Here is a 22,240-nt window from a genome sequence, read left to right as displayed (position 1 = left end):
CCCAAAAGCCCTTTCCTCTGGGCTGGGAGTGGCGGGAGGGATGGTGGCCAGGCAGCCCCTTCCTCTGGACCAGGAGCAGTGGGATGGTGGCTCAGAAGCCCCTACCTCTGGGCAGGAATTCTTTAAATGCTGAGAACTTGATTAGCTCCAGTACAGTGGTCTGGTGGTCCCGTGTCCTCTGTGTCTTTGTAGTGTGGAACCAGGTGGCTGTACAGAGAAGAGGCCAAAGGAGCAGGTGGGGAGGGTGTCCAGTGGGCGGGCTGATTTGGTGTTTTCAGCGGGACTGGCGACCTCTGGATGGTGTCCGCAGACCCACCAGTCTGCAGTGAGCCTATTCAGTGTTTTCAGCATGACTGGCGACCTTGGGACCACGTCTGCAGACCTGCCTGTCTGCAGTGGGCTGATTCGGTGTTTTCAGCACGACTCCTAATAGCAGAATTTCAAACTGAAAACTGTCTCATGGCTTTGTGGCTTTCAAGTATTGAACACACTGTTGTGTCTTTCTAGAGGAAGTGTTTGTGTTTGTGTGCTTGACTTAGCTAAAGAGCAACACGGGTGCTTTCTCTGCTTTAGTATCTGTTTTTGTATCTATTTCCTTGCCATCTTGAGTGTTCTAAATTGCCCTTCCACTTCATGGCATTACTGAACATGAGTAGACTGAAATTTATAGTAAAAGTTAACAGTTTGGAAATGTGGTTAACAGTGCGGTATGACTGCTTACAGCTCAAGTGTTAAAATTCCTAATAAATCAGGCAAAAGAAAAGAGAAGACAGGGCATTTGCCCAAAGCCCAAAGCAGAATTTTACCAATATGAATAATTTTCAGGGCTTAGGAGGCTATTAAACTTTTTTTACAAGTATTTTTAAGGTCCTTTGAGATTGTTCGCTGAATTCGCAGATGCTTATATCTTGATGGAGTCAAGCAATGTTCAATTTTAGATTCAAATTTGAAGTACCCACTAGCAAAAAAATTTATTATTTTCACTACCAGGTTTGGCCAGCAAATTTGACCATAATATGACACAAGGTCAGACAGATGGTTCAAATACAGACTTACCAGCTAAGTTGCCAAAGTTCAGAAATGTACTAAAACTAACTACCCAAAGAATATGTCAACAAATTTTTATTTAAGCTTTTACTTATACAAACACTTAAGTAATTACTCTCTCGTTACTCTGCAAATAGTTTCTCTACTCAAGTTGCTTCTAATAAAATGCAAAAGTCTTAGTCTTCTACTGTATGCTGTTAGTTTAAATCTTCATATGATAAAATTCCTTATTTCAACAGTGAGATAATGCTACTGTTCTTAAACTCAACAATCCTAGATGTTGGTAAAGTCTAATGCATTTAGGATTATTTCAATGTCAGGAGTAAGGAAATCCAAGGCTTTCCTGAGATTCTGAGTCTTATCACCTCCTCTGATCAGGCAGAATTAGGACCATCTCCCCTCTACCCTTACCCAAGTATATACAGAGACCATTAGCTCCCCCTGTAATGTAGGGTGGCCCACTATTTGGTTGGGTTAAACACATTTGAAAAAGAAAAGGCAGTTTTTCATTCTTTATGGCTGAGTAGTACTCCATTTTATTTTTTTAAAAACCCCACAAATGGATGCATATTGAGGCCATACTCTTAAGTGAAATAAATAGGACACACATGTGTAAATACCAAATAGTTTCTCTAGTGTGAGAAACTGAAAGTGTAAATAAGGATTAAAATGATTAAAATGAATAATTGATAATTTGAAATAGAAGAAAAGGTCCAAAGGGATAGGGGTGGTGGGAGGGGAAGGGTAAAGGGAAGAAGGGAAAGGAAAAATTATGAGAAAAGAAAAAAAGTGGAAAGAAAGTCTATGTAAATAGGGAAGGAGGGAAGGGGTGAAGGGCACAGAGGTAATAGGGAAAAAATAAGAACCAAGATGCATCATGTACAGGTACAAGCACCCAATGATAAATGTAAATGTATTGTAAACCTAAAATGTACCAATAAAAGAATTTAAGGAAAAAAAGAAAAGAAAAGCCAGGATTATCACTTGCCTGGCATAGTCCAGAGTCATTTAAGCAATTATCTCTTTCTTGTGATCTCCACTTTACTGAAATAGCTCTCTTCTAGATTATCAAGGACCCAAGGAGCCAAATTTAATTGATTTTCAGGTCTCAACCTACAGAATTCCCCATGGTGTTTGAACCACTGATCAATCTGTCATTACTGAAACCCTATCCTCTCTTGGCTCCCTTCATGCACAGTTCTACTCAGTTTACACATTAATTCCCCAAAATATTTCTTTGTAGCCTCCTAGCAGAGTCTCTTTCCTTTACTCATCCCTCAAATGTCAGCTTTTAATCAAAGAAAAAAAATCTGTAAAAAATACCTTGGAGTAAATCAACTAAAATGTTTACTCGGGGTGAAGAGAGAAAAAGTTATCTTTTCATCTTGCTACTGTGGATGCTCTATTTTTCTCTCATCACTATAACTACCTATTTGTATCCAAATATTGCATGCATATACTTGAAAATTAAACACCACAGAGAGTTTGAAAATGAAAAGCAATGTTTATCTTCTATCACCACCTCACATAATTTTTCTTTCCAGAAAACTTCCAATTATTTCTGTTTGAAGTCTTGCATGTTTACCCTTATGTCTCTAAATAATTATTTGTAGGAGTAGGATTCAAGTCAGGCTGTTCTGACTCCAAACACCAAACTATCAGGAATATAGAAAATATAGTAGTATAAGTATGATAGAAGATATTTTCCCCTCATATAGCAATCCCAGTAAGAAATTTGAAACAACAAGATAGGGTTGAAGCCCAGGCTCTTCTCATCTTGCTAGTCTGCCCCCACTAGGAGTTGACCTTCTTCTATGTTGTTTAACAGACCCTCCACCTTAGCCTCACTCCAGCCTAGAGAGGGCAGAGAGTGAGAGGAGAGAGGCTATACTTCTTTTATTTTAAGGACCTGGTCTAATGGCTACACACTTCAACTCACATCCCTGGCGGCCATACCTACCTACAAGGGAAATGTAATGCTTAGCTGGTGGTCATGTACCCTGATTCATTTTTATTGCCTTAAACAAGAAATAAAGAATGAATTTTAAAGGATTAACTTGAGTACTCTGCCAATTGATGTAACCCTTTTTGAATAATCAGCTACATATATTATCTGCTGATGTCTTCAATGCTTGATGGAGATCTAGCTCATCTATTACTCTTTGTTTCTTCCCTTCTCCCCCCAGTAGAATTATATCACTAACATTTATCCCTCAATTTTTAATCTTTATTTTCCCACTGGTAAAATGACATTGTTACTGCCTGTACCTCTCCCATTACTGCTAATCCACATTTCTCCTTTTCAATATTGTAGCCAAATTCTTACTTTTATATTGTCAAGGTTAATAATATTTACCTTCTTTTCTATATCCAAATAAATTATTGTGTCGGCCCATTGGTTGATTCCATACATTGGCAAAAGTATTAATTATAGAGGTTTCTTAAACAGAATGTGCCCAATCTGGCATCTTATATTGAAAACACACATTTCATGTCTAAAAAGCTTAACGATTTGGTGTTCTTTAGAGATTTTCCCCAGCCTTTTCTCCTTTGGCTTGTTCGTCCTTCTTCCCATCACTGTTGCTATTTCTCCATTCTTTCCATATAAATAATTATTAAATTTCTCTATGTTGTCCTGACCTCTCAGCCTTATCCTCAGACCTGTACTTAAATTTCCCCCATTGATCTGTAGACTGCTAATTTGTTAGTCTACTCCTGAGATATTAGGCTAATATGAGAACATGAATTGGAAAATTCATCACCAACCCTCACCCAACTCTGGTGCCAGATATTAGACAGGTTGTTTCAGGAGAGTATAGAAGTACCTAATTTGCATTTTGGAAGTTTCTTTTTTCCCTCTGTGATATGCAATAAAAATCCTTTCTTGTGCCATCCCCACAATTTAATTGCTAATGCTTGTTTCTATAGTGCTCATTTACCAAAGTTTCTGCTATATACATTAACTTAATTTTCCACACCACAGCCTTATGGGATACCTGTTATTATCCATATCTCATAGATGAGGGAGTACAAGAGTTAAATTCCTCACATTAACTAACTTCTAGGAGGCCACAGAATGAGACTGAAGCCATACTTTTAACCATTGCTCTATGTTGCCCTCTGGAAGCATCAGCAGTCTACATTTCCCACAATATTTTTGTCAAAGTTGCTTCTACATGGGAAATGCAAAAAGATTCTGAGTTCTGTATCCAGGTAGTAAGGAGAAAAGAGATTAATCTTAGGGGTGTAGAGCAAGAAGATGATGTGACAGCTAACATTGAGTTCATAATAATTCTTCCACTTCTTTAGTGAGTAAGGACTATCTCTTATCACCCCATATTCAGTTCAACATTTATCCCAGTATTTAGGGACTCAAAAATGTTTACTGAATAATAATATAGTAAACGTATATATCATAGCAACCTCCATGTATTAGCCAAAAAATGTACACTACTCATATGAAGGAAAGTTATTTAGAACTGCCATGTGCTGAGTAACAGTAAGTATAATTTGTCCTTTCCTATGTAGTTCTCATTCCTGTATGATTTTATTTAAAATAGATAATATAGCATTGTGACATGCTCATCCATAATCAACCTTTAGCTGCCAAATTATGAGGCTGCAAATTAGGCCTGCTAAATAGACCCCTAAAGCCTCCACCTTTCAACTAAAGCAATGTGATTTCTATGGTCAGTAAAGAGTAATAATTCATCTTAAATAATTCAAAAATGAAGAATTAGTTAACATTATATTACCAACTCTTCTGATTATGTATTCTTCTAGGACTACCATAATTTTGATTTACTGACATAGAGCATATGTTTTGTTTTCATGACATTTAGCAAGAATATGTCATTAATCAGCCTTTTGTTTTTCTTAAATCTGAAAATTCATTCCCAAAGAGTTTCATAGAAACTCTTAATTACTGGAAGTCATGTTTCTGCCACTAATGTTCTGAATAATAAATACTATACTTATGGGGATTAATTATTAAATCCAACTAGGAATCATTGCTTTCTTAATGCAAATAATAATAATTGCACATAATAATATTTAAGATCTAGGAGGGGTACTGAGAGTTCATTAATGCATGTAAAAATAGTAATTGACACAGATTTGATACATCATAGTAAAATAATTCTATGAACTTATAGAAATAACTATTGGTCAAACTAATGAGTGTGAAATGTTAACCACTGTGAATCTATAATTCTTCCTGATCTCTTTTAGGGAAAAGTGTGAAAAGTTCTCCCAGCTCTAAAACTTATATTTCTCCCATCCAAGTACTAACCAGGCCTGACGCTGCTTAGTTTCCGAGATCAGATGAGATCGGGTGCGTTCAGGGTGGTATGGCCATAAACTAAAACTTATATTTCTACACATGTGAAAGACTAGAATGATTAGGAAAAGCTTCATGGGAGGTGATTTTTTTAAGAATGCGGAGTGATATAAAGGATTGGTATTTCTAGGAAGTGTAAAAAGCCTTGAACTCAAAGGAAAAAGTTATGATTTCTTTATACTTATTAGGACACCATAACCTAATTTGCAAGGGAAATGATAGACTTAGAAATGGTTTCTGTAACTAATAAAGACCTCACAGAAAGCAATCAGAAAGTAAAGAAAATCAAATAAATATTTTTTAAAAAACAGTATAATCAAGCAGTTTAGAAAAAATACCTAGGGCCAATACTATGGCATGAATGTTTGTGATTCCCAAAATGAATATAATAAAACTTTAGTCCCCAGAGTTAGTTTGGGTTTTAGGAGGTGTGGCTTTTTGGAGCCGATCAGGTGGTGAGGGTAGAGCCTAAGACAGCTCCTTCACCTCTCCTGCACAGGAGGACATGGCGAGAAGGTGTCATCTGCCATCTTTGAGCTGGGGAACCAGCTCTTTCAGATCAGAAGCCAAATTCAGCCGGCACTTTGATTGTGAACCACCCCCCCAAGCCTCTGGAATTGTGAAAAATAAATGTCTGTTGTTTGTAAGGTACTCAGTCTGTGTTATAGCAGTTGAATGGACTAAAATAAGCACAATGAAAAATGCAAAACTTCTCTCACAGTATCAAATATCATCAATTAAAGACTTAGGAGATACTATGTCCACATATGAGAAACATAAAAAAAATTGATGTCACTCAGTTCTATAAAAAAAAGTAGAGTAAAAGACACTTTTAGGCAGTTTGTTACAACTTACTACAATACTGAAAATGACACCTCTCTTACAGTGATCTTACACCTGGGAATTTAGTTTGTGCACTTATTTTTAGAATTTTTCCAGTATGAACAGATTTATTGCAAAAAGTATTGTGTTAGTGGAGGAAAATAAAAGGCAGTGATAACTCATGCTTTTATCAATAGGAGCCAGACTGAAGTGTACTATATACATATAATGTAATGACGTAGAAAAATTAAAAAGACTAAGATATTTTAAAAATCATGTAAATATTGAGCTCCAATCCCCACCTCACCATATACTGCCTCAGCACCCAACCTACTACAGTTAGAGAGCCACTGAAGGACAAAATCTAGAGTCCTTATCGGGGCCTTCTCTGACTTCCTCTTGGGCTTACCTGCTGAACTTGTCCCTCTTGTTCACTCAACACCAGTCACACTGGCTTTCCTGCCATCCTGCAAAGTGTCACATATGCTCCTGGCCATAGATCACTGCACTCAGTGCGTCCTCTGTCTAGAATTCTCTTCCCCCAGGTATTCCCAGGCCTTGCACCTTCACTTCATTCATAGCACTGCCTACCTGTCTCATCAGAGGGGGCTTCCTACCATTAGCTTTCAGATAGCACACACTCTTTCCCTGTACCCTGTCCCAGCTTACCCTGCTCAATCCCTTTCCCTTGTTCACTTTTCTTCATAACCTACCACAACTTAGCATGTATGTATTTGCTTATTCATTCATCTTGCTTCTTCCCTGCTTTAATGAAGGCAAAGGTGTGTCTTTTATTTTTATTTTATTTTAATGAAGGCAAAAGTGTGTCTAGAAAATTCCCTGAAACACTGTAGGTACCTGAGATATGTTTAATGAAAGCACAGGCAATTACCTAAAAATAAAATTATGTTATCCCATAGGCACCATAAGATCTTAAACAAAATCCGCAGAGGAGGTGAGCCACTCCTAGTGCCCAAGAGGAGGCTTCTGGGCCGCCATAGTACCACTCCCAGTGCAGAGGAGGTGAGCTGCGTGGGCACCAGCATCAACCCCCAACACACATGTCAAAATGAGAAGACATGTAAACATGCCCCAAAAGCAGACTCCCAGATCACCTACAGTATCCCCAAAGGGAAAGGAGATGGAACAATCTGATACTCAACCAAATGGACTCCCTGAACTGGCAACAAAAGAGGATCTAGAAAAAATGAAATCAGAATTTCTCAGATAACAGCAGAGATTGTACGCATAGTGCAAGACATGATTAATAAATCTAGAGAGGACACAGTTAAAAAAATAGAGGATCTGAGGAACATGATGGAATCCCAACACAGGAAACAAATGGAATCCATAAAACAGATGCAAACAGATTTCCAGGAGATGAAAAACTCCATTGAAAGCTTATGCAGTAGAATGAGCCAATGTGAGGACAGAATTTCACATATAGAAGATAAGATTCCAATTAGTGACCAGGAAAAGAAAAATTTCTTTAAAATTGTAAGAGACCATGAGAAATCAATCCAGCAGCTGCTAGATGATGCAAAGAAGAATAACATGAGACTGATTGGAGTCAATAAAGAAACAGGAGAGAGTGCAGATGACATAAAAAAAAAAAACTGTTCATGGAAGTGATGGCAGAAAACTTCCCAAGCAGGGGAAAAGAACTTGACATACAGATAAGTGAGGCATATAGGACTCCAACTAGCCTTGATCAAAAAAAAATATCTATACATAGGCATATAGTAGTTAGGATTCCAGAAACCCAACAGAAGAACTAAATTCTTCAAGCAGTTAGAGAAAAGAAACAAATCACATACAAAGGAAAGCCCATCAGAATCACAGCAGACTTCTCAGTACAAACTCTCAAGGCAAGAAGAGCTTGCAGTGATATATTTCAAGCCCTAAAGGAAAACAGCCTCCAACCCAGATTGATGTATCCTGCAAAACTATCTTTCAAAACTGATGGAGAAATAAGATACTTTCATGACAAAGAGCACCTTAGGAACTTCATGAATACCAAACCAGCACTCCAAAAAATTTTAGACAATATCCTAGGAAAAGACAATGAGGATCACAACCCCAAAAAGCCCAGCAGAATGAATCCATCAGGTGGGACAAGAAATTAAGTGCAAAGGGGGAGAATCCAACAAAAAGAAAAAGTCATGACAAGGCTAAGTTAATATGTATCAGTTATAACCATCAAGGTTAATGATCTCAATTCACCAATCAAAAGAAATAGACTGGCAGAATGGGTCAAGAAGCAAGATCCAACAATATGCTGAATACAATAAACACACTTAATTCAAAAAGAAACTCATAGACTGAAAGTGAAAGGGTGGAAAACAATACTCCATGTGACAGGAACCTGAAATAAAGCAAGAATAGCTATCCTCTTTGCAGATCAAGTGGATTTGAAACCAAAATCTGAAACACTTCTGGTCCCAAGAATTTTAGATAAGGGACAGTCAACTTGTATGTACAAATCTATTATGAATATGTGTTTTCATTCCTCTTAAGTAAAAACTTAAGAACAGAACTGTTGGTTCTTAACAGTAATACAAGAAATTTCTATGTTCTTTTCCAAAATGGTTTTATCATTTTACATTCACATTAGCAGTATTCGAAAGTTCTAACTGGTTCACACCTAAGCTGACATCGGTTCTTTTAAAACTTTTAACTTCATCTCCCTAATGAGTGTATAATATGATCTTCTTATTGTACTGATTAGCATTTTTCTGATTCTAGTGTTGCACACCTTTCCTTGTGCTGTACTGGCTATTTATCATCTTGTGTCTACTTTTTAATTGGGTTGTCTATTAATAAGCTGTAAGAGTTCTTTATATATTCTGGCCATAGGTTATAGCTTTATAAATACGGTCTGTGTAAGGACTACTTTTCTTTTTAACAATGTCATTTTCAAGCTAGGAATATACTTTCTTTAATAGGTGCTTTTCAAATTTTTTATTTCCTCCAGAGTCAGTTTCATTAATTTGTCTTCCAAGGCACTTCTTAAAAGTTGTCAAATTTATTTCAAAAAACATTTTGTAATATGCTTTCTATATCCTTTTAAATTCTGTAAAATCTGTGGTAATGTCCTCTAAGTTTTGATATTATAATTTTTAAAATGTATAATTGATATTGTGTAATAGGAAGAAAAGGTCTAAAGGAGTAGGGGAAATGGAAGGGGTAGGGGAAAGGAAAGAAAAAATATGAGAAAAGCAAAAAAATGGAAACAAAGTCTTTGCAAATCGGGAAGGGTGGAGGGGGTGAAGGGAGGGCAGGGGAAGGGGAAAAAATGAGAAAAAAGAGACTCATGTAATGGTACAAGATCCCAATGATGAATGTAACTCTATTTTATACCTAAAATGTACCAATAAACTTAATGGAAAAAAATCTCAAACAAAGTCCAATAAAAGTTGCAAGTAAAATGAGATTGCAGTTAATCTTATTTTGATCTTGACTCTGGTATTCATTTAGAAGTGTTTTCTTCTGACTAATTTTCAGGAGCTCTTAAAAGTTTGGCTTCAATTTTCTTTTACTGCCATTCTTTTTCTCTATCAAAAGGCTAATGTTCTCTAAATTATACAAATATAATCCATAAAACTCAATAATAAAAATGATCCTCTTGCACTGCCCATAGATATAGTGATTTAAATTAATTTTAAACAAACATATTTGATTACATCCTTTAAAAAAAACACATTAATGGTAAATCAGAAGTCTACCTTGACTTTTACCACCAAGCCTGGTCCCCTCCCTCTTACTTCTCTTCTCACCTCAGCAATAGTTGTCACTGACAATTTAGCATAGATTCACCCAAACCATGTTCCATATGCCATTTGCTATTTAGTTAGATTAGGTGTATTAGTTCATCTCTTAGGAGCAGCAACTGATTTAATCCTGACAACCACCATGTGTAATAGGCATTATTTATATAAAGTATTACGTATCTCTTAGGGTTATTTTGATAGTGAAAATAGCTCATTTAAATGAGAACACTTAGCAATGTGGCATAATTTAAGTACTTCTTAGAGGCAACAGCAATAATTAATCCATATTACATGTTCTACATTATGAAGACTCTCAATCACTGAGGCAGTGATTTCAGAGATTAACAGATATTTTAAAAATTCAGATATTATCATAAATCACAGAAATTCTTCTACTTACTAGTTCTACTAGTCATGTATACTTTTTTTTAAAAAATCTGATATTGCTATAATTGAAGATACAGTATGTTTTGGCTGCAAAACATCCTTATTAAGTAGTGTCAACTGTCACTAAGCTATTATAAAGAGATATTAATTATAGAGCTTATTGGAAACAACTTAATATTTAACAGTAAAAAATTACAGAATAAATTATGATTTGTCCATGTGGTGAAATATCTTTTAACCATCAAACTATACTTACAAAGATTTTAAATTATAATAGATAAAATTGAAGAAATACATATTTTAAAAGCAATATATAACATACAATGCTTTTTGCTTAAAAGGTGAGCATTTAAATATTCTTCATCTGTAGAAGGGAATGAGTATAGCAGTAACAAATCATTGTTTACTGGGGAAAAGAAATGATCAAAATATGAAATTGAAAATAAGCATGATTTCAACCTTGTAAAAAAACTTTCAAGAAATAAAGATTAGGAAAAAATAACCCAACATCTGGATAATAATTATCATTGACTGAAAAAATTACAGAGAATTTCACATACCTTTGCTATGTATTCCATTTTGTACTAAAAATTTATTTTTAATTATTTAGATTAGCTTTCTAGAGATATCTATTTCAATCATACATGATATAATTTGAGTCTCCCAAACTTTCTATTATAGGACTCACCTCGACTTGCAAGCTGTTAGATACAAATCAGTACTTGGTAAGAGGTTTAACACTTGATATTTATAAATTATATATTCTCAAGCATTTAATTCCCACTGTGTACCTAAAATTATTATTAGTAGTAGTAATAGTAGTAGTAATAGTAATACCGGAGATCAAACTCAGGGCCTCATGCCTAAAATTATTTTTAAGAAGAGCTTCATGACCAATTATATTTCATGCCTATATTAATTCTTAGTTTTCTTAAATAGAAGTTTACCATTCCTCTGTAAAACAAAATATATATACTGATAGATTAAGAAGGAGAAATAAATAGGCTTGCCATTAACTAAGTTGTATACTTGGAATCTCTTTTTTGGTAAAGAAGTATAATTAATTGAGTATAATTCTAAGGGTGTACACCCATTTCCATGAATTTGTTTTCTGAGTAATTAATGTATGGAATATTCCCTTAGAGAGATATTGCCCCTCTTCACTCTCATTGACTTGTACTTCTACAGCGTGGGTAGGGGGAGCCACTCTCTCACTCTCTCAGAAGTAGTACAAGATTACAGAGAAATGTATTTTACAGAAAATATGCAATAGAAAAAAAGGATACATATGCATGCACACAGACTATTTGTAGTCACTGAAAACTCAAGTGATCAAAGTGGTGTTTGTCGTACGTACATATGCGCTCAGATGGTTGCCAAGAGGGGACAATCTGTCCCCTTTGCTTGTTCCCTCTCTAACCAAGCACAATGCTTCCACTCCCCAGCAGCTCAACTGAGGGGACCAAGTTCAGATCATTTGGTTGACTGATCATCCTGTTGGCTCAGGATCTGGATGTGCTTTTAACTGTATGACCAAAAGGTTATTCTCTATTGTGTAAAACTCAACCAAGAGCCATTAAAAGAGAAAAAGAAAAGGAATAGAAAAGAAAACTTTCCAACTGTCCTGCTAGGAATGCTGAGTTTACTCAGACTCTTTCCAAGTTATCATTTCTCTTATCTTCTGAGGTTGCCAAGGAAAGAAAAAATTCTCTTCACTGTGGTAATTGGGGCAAGTTTCAAAACCTGTCTAGGTCTCCCTCTAGTGTCAAACTCAATTTGTTGGTTCTGAGATACAGTACTTTTTATTTTTGTATTTGATTATTTCCTAAAATGCAGGAGGTAAATAATTTTCAGAATGTGAAACCTACACCAAATTCCTTAGTCAAAATGCTCTGAATTCATATAGACATTATTAATGAGAATTCTGATTAGATAACAAGTTAATAACACAATCTCAGCTCTAGGGCACAAGTCATAATAGACTCCAAAAATAGACGCCAACTAAAGGAGCACTGAATTATTAGTTGTTTTGTATGTGTATGAAGTCATGAATTCCATGACTGCATAATTCTAAAATTAATTCAACACCACTGCTAAGTATTTATGTATTTTACTATGCATTTTATGTTTATAATAGCTACTCAGAGAAGTAACATTCAAAATAATGTGGCTAGTAGTAAAAGGCAAACTTGGGATTTGAAATCTGTGTGTTTCCAAGACTCTGAGGTCTACACTGCACTGTGTCAGTTTAACTCTTTATGCTTCCCTATTCTGGCTATCATGGCTGCCTGGATTTCTTGGATGGATTCAAAGTGTTTACAGTAATTTCTGTCAAAAACATTATAATGGGGCTGGGGATTTAGCTCAGTGGTTCCCGAGTTCGATCCCCAGTACAAAAAAAAAAGAAAAAAACAAAAACAATTACCATTACAACATTACCTCATCCACTTATTCACTGGGTCTGGCACAGTGCAACATCTAGCTCTTCCCTAAAATCAAAATGACCAGGAAAGGTACACGTTTTAAATCATTCAGGATGTGGAGACAGCTACAACAGAGCAACCAAAGACACTCATGAGAGAGGACTTCCAGAGCTGCTTCAGAAAGTGGCAAGTGTATGGGATAAGTGTGTTTGAAGCAAGGGAGACTATTTTGAGGGTGATTAATGGCAGTGTGTCTTTTACCATAATAATTTTTAAATATTCACCATATGTTAAAAATTATGCCTTATACATCCTTGTTCTAGTGTTGGAATTTTTGGAGCTGGATTGTATTCTGAGTATCATACAGATTGCTTTATTACCTTAACTGGAAGAAAGTAAACTCTTTCTCATATCATGGTTGGTGCCTTTAAATTAGTGGGGAGAAATGAATTAGAGGGTGCTCCTCTCCAGGTTTGCTAACTAGATGCAAAGACATTATAAGAAAATAAATTTAATGTGCAACCCAACATCATTTGAGATACTCATCTGCTTCACAAATCAAGAGAAATGCTGTTGGAGGAAAGATATTTCACATAAAATCTTTTAGTATGACTCTCTTATGAGTTAATACCTGGTAAGTTATTTAACGTTAGTAAAAGACACAGACCAGGTGAAATTTTCTATTTAGAGAAAATATACTACACCCTCCTCATGTGGAGAAAAAGGGCACAAGGTGAGTCCAATCTTTTCTCCAATTATATTTTAAAATTATTTTATAAAGAAATCTGAAAGCATTGAAAACAATACTACTTATTAACGATTCCATAGAGTGGTCACTTTTGATCCTATTAGCGCATGCATTATTTAAAAACAAAAGGTTTTCAACATTTTCACCTGACCAAAAATATCTTACAATGCTATGCTTACCACATGCATTTTTTACTACCTTGTCACTATAGGCTGTGATTTGCAACAGTGGTTAGAATAAGCTGTTTTATTAGTTCAGTGACCCAGAAAGAGTGTGTGTGTGTACACATGTGTGTGTGTGTGTATGGCATGTACATGAGAATATTTATGATGGTGATTAATTATAGAGAATGGCATATTAGAAGCATGTAAATGAAAACTCGAGTAACATATTCCATTATTAACATCCTCTGTGAAGTGGAAAGTCAGAGAGAGTGGAACAATGGAGTGCAGGGAAGTTGGGTCAGACAGGTGATAAATCTGTTGTAGAAAAATAGGAAAGAAATGATCCTAAGCATTAAGCTACCATTCTAACGTGATGAATCCAGAATAACACTGTATTTGTAATTATAATGATGTCCTTATAAATTATAGATCAATTCAGAAAGCAGCACTTTTATATTTTTAAATAAACGTAGACAATATATCCACAACAGTAATGAAAAGAGTGCATGTTAAGCCTCAATGGAATCTTAAATCCTAAAATACAACTCTATTTATATTACTGTAAGACAAGAAGTATTCCTACCTTTTCCATAAGAAGAAGAATCATTGTGATGAATTTCCTTAACTAGCAAATAATAATTCACTCGCTCCTTTATCTCTGACTGTCAGCTAGAAAGCCCCGACGAGGACACTGCACATAGAGTAAAGAACCAAAGCATGGAGAAACATGTCAGATTTCTTGTGAATGGAGACAGGTAGTGCGATGGTTGTGGCCCTAGGCTACTCTTTTCAGGTTATCTTTTTTCTCCCCTATAGATGCTAAGCTTGTTATAAACTGAATCTTATTTGTGCTTGTATTGCCTGTAATGCTCCTGACAATGCTACACGCATAGCAGATATTTGTTAATTTTTTAAAATGACTGTTTTTAGAGGTAGGCCTCTTCTGTGCCTCAGAACAAAAGAGGGTAGGGAGAATCATACTGGAAAAAGAAAATAAAAGTCTAGAAGCCTGAGTGAGTCAGTATCACCTCTGTAGTTTTAAAAATAGACAGATTCCTTGGCATAATGTCAGACCTGTGAGTCAACAGTTCTGGAACAAGGCAGAGAAACCTCCACCTTTAACATACATCCCAGGGGATTTCCTGTGGAGCCAGGAATTGGAGCTATTGGTCTGATACCTAATCTTTTATTCCCCCTTAGACTAGTGTGCTATAAATTTATGCAATAAATAACACCTTCTTGCTTTATATTTCTCAAAGTGTGTGTATATATATAAATCATATCTCATTTGAGCAATATATATTCAACAAATTGTATTCAGCAAATATATACTGAACAGATTGTTACATTGTTAGAAAGTTTGGCCAACTCCTTTCACAGTCGATTCTTTTTCTCCTAAGCAGGGGCCTCACTCAACTCCAACCCCGCTGCATATCATTCTGTCTGCTCCCACCCTGGACATCTCACACAGATTACTGAAGTCTATCTGATGATCAGGTGCAACTGGGTCAGTGTCTGAACCCTGGTGTCTACAACATGCAGTACTCTATCGAGGATCAAACCTTCCCTAACATCCTCTAGTTAATCTGTTCACAAAAGAGGAGGTCCTCAATATAATAACACAATAGCATTCTAGGATGAAGAAAGGCTTGACAAAGAGGGCAAATGTAGCTCACCTGCAAGGCATGCTAGGAAAGCTCAGGTGCTGACAGATTTCTCCATGGGGTTGGGACCAAGCTGCCATGCATGGGTGTTGACATTTGCACTGCGCCAGGACACCAAGTCTATGGGAACAGTAGTTACACCATAGACTCCTTTATTTCTATGATTGCATTTGATTGACTCCAAAGATGGGCAATTTCTACATTTATTATGTGCATTTTGGGCAGATAAAAGTTAAAGATCTTGTTTTAATATGACCAATGTATGCCATGCTGCTTTAACTTATAAAAATTAATTGGCTCTTTTAAAAACCTAGTTGATCTAACAACATCTAAAGTAGCCTGCACTTCTGAATATAGTGTTATTGCTTTTTGGACCGATGTATTGATTAGCAAAATCTCCATTTAAAAAATGGGGTCTGAATCCATTGGGTAAATAGAATGTTTCCAGTTTCTGTTTATATCATCTGTTGTTTGTTTTGCTTGACTAATATTTCTGAGATACCAATTTAAATATAGGTTTATGTTACTCTTTATGAGCCAAATCTCCACATAATAACTAATAATCACCAGTAATAAGTCACAAAGTATTATGTAGATATAAATTGGATATTTTTATGGGCATAAGCCTATAATTTAATTAGTACATTGTAGCAATTATTATTTTTGGTTGTGGAAAAAATTCATCAATGCAAATTTAGGTACTGTTAAAATTTAACAGCTTATCACACATAATTATTTCAAAATATCGCAAATTCTTAAGCAAAATACTAATAGTTACATTGTTTTTCTTCAAATATCAGAAAATATATTTTTTAATTGTCATCATAAAACAAAACAAAGAACCATTACAGAAGAAAAATTTAAAGTATTTGGAATGTTGAAAATAGATGTAGTGAAAATAGATGTCAATCTACAACAAAACATAAAATGAACATAATTACTACTTTGGGCAAAATGTAACATAGACACATGCAGGCCACACATAACTAGAAGTGAATTTCAGTTTCACTTTACTTGTTAATCAAACTGATGATTGAAAGGAAAAAATAAATTTTAAAAACCAAAGAATTTATTAAACTAAGTTTATCTTAGTACACAGTTATATTGCCATAAATTTCTTTTATTACATGTTTGCAGAACTTGGAGTTTGTAGTCATTGTGGGGAGTGGTTACATGTACATAAAACAACTTGCTTATTTTTTTAATATCCTTCCCCTTCCCTCCCACCTCCCCCTTCCTTCTGTAAATCCCTTTTCCCCAATTTCATTCTTATTGATATTATTAATCTTAGCTCAAGTTTATGATATATAATGTTTACATTCATTGAGATTATTAGGTTCTTGTACATGGCATATCTACTTATTTCCCCTTTCCCTTCCCCTCTCTCCTCGCTCTTGTTCTCTTGGACCCCTTCCCATTTCCCAGAGATCCATCCCCTTGTCTCCTTCTACTCATTCTTTATGATGCTCCCTTTGTTTGTACTGTGCCTGCTCAAATGAGAGATATCATATGGTATTTCAGTTTGTGTGTATGATTTATTTCACTCAACACTGTATTTTCCAGGTGCATCTATTTTCCTATGGACATCTCAAGTTTGTTCTTTTTTTATAGCCAAGTAGTATTCCATTCTTTATGAGTACCATATTTTTTTCCAATCATCTGTTGATGGGTATACAGGCTGCTTCCAGGATTATTATGAATTGAGCTGCTATAAACATTGCATGCATGTATCACTGAAGTATGATGTCTTAAGTTCTTTGGGGAAGATTCTTAACAGGGGAATAGTTAAGTCATACAGAATTTCCAATTTTAGTTCTTTGACAAATCTCATACTGATTTCAATAATAGTTGTACTAGTTTACATTCCCACCAACAATGTAGGATAGTTCTTTTTTCACTGCATCCTTGCTGGGAGAGAAGATTTTGAATGTGCTCAATTCAAAGAAATGATAAACGTTTGAGGCTATAGTTACAATTACCCTGACCTAATTATTTCATGTATATTGAATCATTGTACTGTAGTACATGAATATATATAAATAATTATGAGTCAGTTAAAAATTTTAAAAATATTTTAAAGAGTAATTGTTAGATTTGCAAATTTCCAAAATGCAAATATTTGATTTAATGGAACTTATGGCTGTAAAAGAATTATAGACAATTCAGGTGGACTATTTCTCAAAACTTTAGATAAAACTAACTCGATAGGTCAGGCATACCCCAGTGCTACACATATGTGGGGAATCATAATAGATTGCAAAAGAAGATCCTTTTATGCCTGTCTGTGAACACTGGCCAGTGGAGTGAGATATCTGCTTATGCAAGTCTAACTCACGAGTTCTGTCTGTGGCCAGGGTTGGGAAGAAGCAGTCAAGGAAAGACAGTCGACAGTCGTAGTGGAGCTACACAGAGGTTAGAGGGAAAGGATGGAATTCACAAAAGGGATGAGGGTGCTAGTACAAATAGGCAGAAGAAAAACCGTTTTACAGACTAAACCACAACCACTACAATCAGCTGCCACTGTTTAACATTATGTATTTGAGCTCTGATCTTTGAAAAGTTGTGAACAAAGGCTGAGGACAGCCAGCAATTAAGACTTTATCAGCCCTTAGATAGGGAAATGACCAATGTTTTGCAGAATGACATGGGACAGGAGTCAATGAAGAATACAGAATGATAAGTATAGAAAAGTTTACCAAATTAACTGGGAGAAGAAAAATGTTCCTAAATATTTCAGCTTAAATGTCTGCAAGTGAAAAGAGGCTAAACTTTTACTCCAGAATCTCGTCTTCACTTCTATATGCAGTATTATTTGAAATTTGTAGCATAACATTTAATTTTAGTTTAGTGACCATTTTATCATCCATTCTTAAAGAACACATTTTGCCATAGTGCTAAAGTACTAAGAACTATTTCATTTTTTTAAGGATATAAACCTGAACTCGGTAAATTCCACCAGCAATTACAGTAAGTTTGGTACCTGGACTGGAAAATCAGTACTCTCACAGAAAGTTTCCTAAATAATGGCCATTCTTATCTAGGTATTCCATATTTGTCAGAGAAAATTGATTTTCAATGTTCTGTTGTTGCTTGTGCCCCACTTCCTTGTTTATAGTGTTCAACAGCTCTTTAGAAGATAGTTGTGTGGTTCTCAATTTTTAATTATATGACAGGTCTAGAGAGAAAGTAATAAAAACTCAACTTGATTCAAAATTCCAGTTCCAGTTGTATTATTAACCTATGAAATCTCATTCATGTCATCAACTTCTCTAGGTCTTTGGTTTTTTACCATACTGAAAAAGAAAATAATAATATGATTTAGCAAATATTTATTGTGCGACTTTTGTGTGTAGTATAAAAATGCATTTTTTCTGCTAGTAACTGGTGTTTTAACCTTGAGCAAAGTGTTTCCCTTGTTTGGGACTTAGTATAACTGTAAAATGAAAATTTTAGATAGGCATTTTCTTATGATTCTCTGCTTATACATCAGCATGTTATTGTAGTGGTCAAAATAAACAGACGACAAATGTGAAAATTCTCTAAAAATTATAAGATCTTTCATAGCTTTTGTTACAATTCCACAGGGCTGGGGAAACTTACAATCATCACTTTGATCTTTTAGAAAGTATAGCTCATCAAAACCCATTGGCAAATAAGTAGGTCTAATAGAAACTCTCCTGCTGGAAACAGGCCAAAGGAGCCATTTGTATTAGTCGGGCTACAACTTCATGTTTTAAATAATCTCTATCAAATTAAGGATTGTGGCTCCCCCACCTTCATCTTTGGAACTACCTGGTTAGCATTATTAGAATTCAGTTGTCCAAAAGAGTGGGCCTTTCATGAGTTCACTCTTTTGCACACAAATTAATTTGAAATAGTTCAAGCTAGTGGCTTATAGTCAGACCAATTTTCTTTTTTCAAATTTAGAGATTGGTTTGAAAACACTTTTTTAAAAAATGGGCTACTGGCATTAAAAATAAGATGAATGTGAAAAACAATTTTTACATTTGTATGCATCCACAGAAATAGAAGGAGCAATTATCATTCACTGAAAGCAGCTTTTTTCTGACAGGTAATAATGATGGCTAATGAGCCTGACATTTTATTTTTCTAAACATGATGTATAATTAATACAACTTACACACAAATCATACACACAAAAAGCATCAAATTATCAAGACTTTGGAGATGAATAATGTCCTCCAAAGGCTTTCTTTCAATCCTTTTACCTCCTATCAGTGATTTTAAGGTTACATTACGGTTTCTTCTTCATTCTTCCAGGTGAGGATAAAGTAGTTCACACTGATAATCAATTCTTTTTCAACTTGGAAAGCAGAGAAAGAAGGAAGAAGTAAATAATAAATTCTGAGCAAAAACCTTTTTAAAATGTATGTTACATTTCACACATTTCAGGTAATGTCTTATTTTTATTTTTATTTTTTTTTGGTACCAGGGATCGAACTTGGGACCTTGCACTTGCTAGAGGCAGTCACCAGAACCACTGAGCTAAATCCCCGGCCCAAAGTCTTATTGATATTTATTTCCTCCCTTGATTTCTTCATAGGTTGAATTTTTGTCATTACATAGCATTCCCTTTGCTTCTGTTAACAGTTTTGTTTATGTGTGTATGTATATATGTATGTTTGGGTCCTTTTATACTAGCAACAGAAAAAATAATGCTAGAGCAATGACGGGCTGTTATATGTAATAATGGATAAAAGCCTTACCCTTCCGTATGGAATTTAAACACCAACTGTGATCATGCAGGTAAATATAGAATTGTTAATTTTTATTTTGTTTTGACAATGTTGAATTTTCTTACTTTTAACAAAGACTAAAACAGACACTGATATAGAATAACATGCTGAGAAAATTAAAACATCATAAGTTACATTGTTGAATGCTGTTTGAGAAAGTTCTAGTCAAAATAGTGTTGGGTTCTGTACATATTTTTATTCCTGCCTCACTAATTTTGCAGCAACTCACCTGCACAACAGTCTCCTTTTTATCGCTCATCAGCTCAGAACTCCATATTTTGATAAACGAGTGCAACAGTGCAGCTTAGTATACTTTGTCAAATTGTAGCCTGTTCAAAGGGGCAAAATCTTTTTCTCTACATTTCTTCTGCCTTTCTTTGGTTTTTTTAACTTGATCAAATACTAAAGTACAAATTTAATCTAAAAGTTTCCCTTAAATGTCATTTATGTCTAAGACCTACACACATTCGTATCATGCAGTTGAGCTGATCTCTCCTTTCTGATTCAGTCTATCTCCAGGTGTTTGTTTTGTTTGTTTGGTACCAGGGATCGAACTCAGGACCTTGCACTTGCGAGGCAGGCGGCCGCACCACTGAGCTAAATCCCTGGCCCCTATCTCCAGGTTTCACTCTGTTCAATTCCAACTAGTGAGGGAAAGCTTCTTCTGGGCCCTTCCTAAATGACACACGTAGCTGCTCATGTTTTGCTGTAACTCTCCTGTTCTGAAATGAGTCACATCAATCTTCAATTGGCATATAATTAGCTGGACATATAAATATGTACATATATATTTGCTGAATATAACTTCTAATTTTCATCTCCTTATTGGAGCCTGATAACCATAATTAATGATCTAGTTCTTATTTAATCTACCATACTAATTTATTATTTTTTTAATGAATTAAGCTTATCGGTACACTTTAGATATACTTAGTGATCACACTCATCATAGGGAATTTTCACCTGTTCATGACGTATCTTGATTCTTATTTTTTCCCATTCCCCTCCCCTCCCTTCAACCCCTCTTTCCCTACTTATTTGGAAAAGCTTTGTTTCCATTTTTTCTTTTCCCATCTTTCCTTTCCCCCTCCTCCCTCCCTAGTTCCTTACCTATTTGAACATTTTCTTCCTACTTCACAATACGTATTATATATTTTGCTCCTCATTTACACTTTCTGTTTCTCATGCCATCTACCACACTGATTTGTAATGCCACTTGTTCCCTTTTATTTTTCATTACCAACAGCATTATGAAAATATAATATAAATTGCAGGTTTAGGGTCCTCATCTCTCCAAATATCAGAAGACAATCCTATGTGGATTCAGAATACCAGGGCGAAACATTCAGTACTTGAACTAGAGGATATTATGACAGGAGCTGCAATTTGGGCTTTCCCCTCTCTGTATATGGTGGGTAAGAACTGGGCTCCACCCTTCCCTCGCCCTGCTCACTATCCTGCAGTGTCTTTCCGCAACTGCAGACTCCTGCTGCTCCTCCCTCTACCTCACACCCATCATATCTGCTCTACGGGATTCCTTCGAGATTCTCCAACTTATCTTGCCTCCAGGACAAAAGACAAAAGCAACAGAGAAGGGGAACCTCAGTAAAGACAATTACTTCAGAAGAAAAAGAGATGCTCAATCAGTATCTAAATATAAGACACTTTCTTTCAAAATTGAGAAATAATCTGAATGCATTTGAAAGCATTAATGTTACTAAAGAGTAAGCATTAAAAAGGGGTTTATACACATTTAATATTTTAACTACTGAAGACAGATTGCATCACATGAGAAATGTCTGAAAAAATCTTTAATAGTATCAACCAAAAATGGGTAAAATTCCATTGTATTACTAGTCATCCTATTTCTTTATATAAAACCCAATACACTCCTAAATTTATCAAATTTCTATTGTAGAAAGATGAAATTACTATACCTTGTGAGCTTCCAGAAAGACACACTGGAACCTATACTTGTGGCAATGACCAATTTAAGGACAATACGTTAAACAGAACAAAATATTGTCCTTAAAAACTCATGTGAAGCTTCATTCAGGCATTGTTCAGTGCTAAAACAGAGAACTGCAGTGATGCCCAGTTTTAATCTTGTATCCTTAAC

At 35.3% G+C, this 22,240-nt stretch overlaps 1 long non-coding RNA gene across 5 annotated transcripts in view; it reads right to left on the bottom strand.

Annotated features, from left to right (window-relative positions):
- Positions 1-22,240, bottom strand: part of LOC110344980 (uncharacterized) — a 168,525-nt gene that overhangs the window by 24,004 nt on the left and 122,281 nt on the right. Inside the window, exon 6 of one of the 5 annotated variants that reach the window (XR_002387984.2) lies at positions 14,284-14,391. The exons of 3 other annotated variants lie outside the window; for them this stretch is intronic. This is a non-coding gene — a long non-coding RNA (uncharacterized LOC110344980). Of the gene's footprint in view, positions 1-14,283; positions 14,392-18,247; positions 19,689-22,240 lie in introns of those variants that run through there. One more of the 5 variants, XR_015444205.1, reaches the window with a different exon arrangement.

This window comes from Heterocephalus glaber, unplaced genomic scaffold (genome assembly GCF_053883595.1).
Source record: "Heterocephalus glaber isolate CG9 unplaced genomic scaffold, H.glaber_assembly_v1.0 deba00001600, whole genome shotgun sequence".
Taxonomy (NCBI): Eukaryota; Metazoa; Chordata; class Mammalia; order Rodentia; family Bathyergidae; genus Heterocephalus; species Heterocephalus glaber.
Note: the sequence above shows the minus strand (reverse complement) of the source record. Positions and strands in the feature narration are given on the sequence as shown.